The sequence below is a fragment of the Schistocerca nitens genome, chromosome 7 (assembly GCF_023898315.1).
Source record: "Schistocerca nitens isolate TAMUIC-IGC-003100 chromosome 7, iqSchNite1.1, whole genome shotgun sequence".
In the NCBI taxonomy this organism is placed as follows: domain Eukaryota; kingdom Metazoa; phylum Arthropoda; class Insecta; order Orthoptera; family Acrididae; genus Schistocerca; species Schistocerca nitens.
Window position 1 is genome coordinate 385,990,103 of NC_064620.1, and position 3,165 is coordinate 385,993,267.

Below are 3,165 nucleotides of genomic sequence, written 5' to 3' on the forward strand. Positions count from 1 at the left end.
ACCTCTCTCGATTGCGTTTTAATTTTCAGTGATTCAGTGAGCAATCACCAGCCTATTTGTCGACGTTACTCTTGTCGCCCTGTGATATCTGCTATTCATGATATTCCCTCTGCCTGCTCATTTATCTTTCAATGGGAGGCAAGTCATATGACTGTCCCAGAGAATGACCCGGTGACTGGCTATAAAAGTGATTACTTGCTCAACATTCACCTTGTCGACACCAGGTGCGAATATTTGGATGAGAATAAGATTTCTCCCCATTCGGAAATGGAACAAAATCTGGTTGGCTACTAACACCTCTAATAAACTCTGCACTATCAAGGAGACTACTGCTGCTTCATGGCGCTCGTCCTCCTGTTCCTTCCAGAAGGAATGTGTTGTCTTACGTCATTTCCACATTGGTCACACTAGATTAAGTCATGGCTTAATTTTATTTAATGAACCACCCATATGTTGTGGTAGCAGAGCCTTACAGACAGTAGCTCAAATGCTGGTGCAATGCCCTGTCCTTCTTGTTCTACATACTATGGTCTTCTTGATTCATTGCCTGTAATTTTAGCGGAAGACTCACTGACAGTTAAATTGTTCACCCTTTTTCTCCATGAAAGTGTTTTTTTCTCAGATATATCGTTCTAAAGCACTTCTCGGATTGTGATGGGGGGTGGGCGGTTGTAGACTAGTCGGTGTTGGGGAGTTTCTTGCCATTTCTTAGATCTGAGAGATCTTCGACTGTCTTGGTCATTCTCTGTTTTTTCTGTTTTAATTTCTTTCAGCCCATTTTTTCTGTTGAGCACTATTTTCTTTTTTTGATGCAGCACTGTGATGAATAGTGGTTCTGTTTCCTTCTTTAACGCCTTTATTACAATGGATTGTGAGTGGTAGGCTGTGGGCGGGTTGGACACCATCGTATGCAGAGCCCTGGGCGATATTTACCTGGCCCTATCAAGGTGCTGCCCCGATTATTTCTCTGACCTTATGTTATTAATGTCGGTCCAACTGATAGCCATTACGTTTTTAGTGTTCTCACTTTTACTTTTACGAATCTTATGGCTGGAAGGCATTCCTTACTCTGCAAATGTCTTCGGCCCTAGTCAGGTTGGTGGGAGGTTAGGTGTGGGTGGGGTTGCTCCTGCCACAGATGAGATGAGACCCATATACCGGCCCATCCACGTATTTGTACATCTTTTTAGATTCGTTTTCTGCTCTGGCATCAATATTACTTACTTTTAAGACTCTGGTTTTACCACTCCTACATACTTCCATAATTCGAAGAAATTTCTGGATGATGTCACTAACTCCAGACAATTATCTCTTGACCCAGAGTCTGATGACCTCTCTATTCAGTCCCTTAATCTTCAGCTGACCAAATGTTTGTGTTTGTCCCCAACCACACTGTATAGTTTGACAACTTTTTTTATAAAGAAAGTGCTCATCATGAATAGCTTATATCTTAGAAGACAGCCTATTCTTTGGATACAAGCTTCGTTTCCTTAATGTAAGGATTTCTATTGCCTTCTGCCTCCTTGTGCTGATGACTATTGCTATTTCTGCCACCTTTAAAGACAGTTTCCGATCTTCTGGGCCAACTGCCTTGCTGCAATGGTGACACCAGTTCCCATCAGATCAGCGAAGTTAAGTGCTGTCAGGCTGGGCTAACACTTGGATGGGTGACAATCCAGTCTGCCGAGCGCTGTTGGCAAGCTGGGTACCAATCTGCCCTTGTGAGGCAAGCTGAGGAGTCACTTGGTTGAGAAGTAGTGGCTCTGGTCTCGTCAACTGACATACAGCTGGGAGGGTGGTGTACTGACTACATGCCCCTCCGTATCCACATCCAGTGATGCCTGTGGGCTGAGGATAACACAGCAGCCGTCGGTACCATTGGGCTTTCATGGCCTGTTCAGGTGGAGTTTAGTTTACTTTTTCCGATCTTCTGGGCAGGAAGTGCTCTAAATGTCAGCTTCCCTGTTAGCCCTGTTTTGAAAAGGTCATTGGCGTAAAGAAATGACCCATTATACTGGGAGTCTCTAGGCACCATGTTCATGACTTTTGTTCAAGGTGTGGTTCATTGTCAGACTGCAAAGTCAAAGGTTCAAATGGTTCAAATGGCTCTGAGCACTATGGGACTTAACATCTGAGGTCAAAAGCCCCATAGACTTAGAACTACTTAAACCTAACTAACCTAAGGACATCACACACATCCATGCTCGGAGGCAGGATTCGAACCTGCAACCGTAGCAGCAGCGCGGTTCCGGACTGAAGCGCCTAGAACCGCTAGGCCACAACGGCTGGCTAAAGTCAAAGGTTCTGGATCTCAGTTCTCAGTCGGCCTTACAAACCTTCCTATCACTTCCAGCTTCTGTCACCTTTTGACATGGAATGTGTATGTTGAAAAAGATAAGTTGTGCTGTTGTTTGGATTCTACGCTGGATGTAGGTACCTATAGTACTGGCTGGGCAAGTCTGTTTAAAGATCAGAGAAAAGAAAGAGCATTACGACCTGCAAATGGACCACGAATAATAAAGCAGTATGGTCTTCCAACCAACCGTTACGTAGAGGACTGCTTCACTTATTCCACTTACCTACGTAGTAGCTAGGGTGGAAGGGTAATCATAATTTTTATCAAGCGTTTTGATGTGGAAAAGACTTGTAGAGTTTCTACACTTTCTATTTTAGGCTGAATTTGTCTGATTTCACTACTTCATTTTTATTACACCAGACAAAAAGTTAGTAACCACCAGGACTCATCGCGCTGATGCAGTGTTACAGTGATTCTAGCCTTCATAAAGGATTTCATTCGACCAGGATGAGAGTCCACAGGTTTTTTCATGTCTGGCATACCTAGTTCAAGGCACTCGCTAGCCGCGCGGGGTAGCTGCAGGGTGTGAGACGCCTTGCCACGGTTAGCGCGGCTGTCCCCGTCAGAGGTTCCTCGGGCAAGGATTTGTGTGTTGCCCTTAGTTTAAGTTAGATTGAGTAGTGTGTAAGCCTAAGAACCGATGACTCAGCAGTTTGGTCTGATAGGAACTAACACAAATTTTTAAAAAAATGCCTACCCTCTACCTTTCGTCATGACTTGCCTATTACATTTAGGGCCAATAAAGTTTCACATATAATACCTGTTGACATCGATCGTCTGCAACAAATAGAGGCATCTTTCCTCCACCA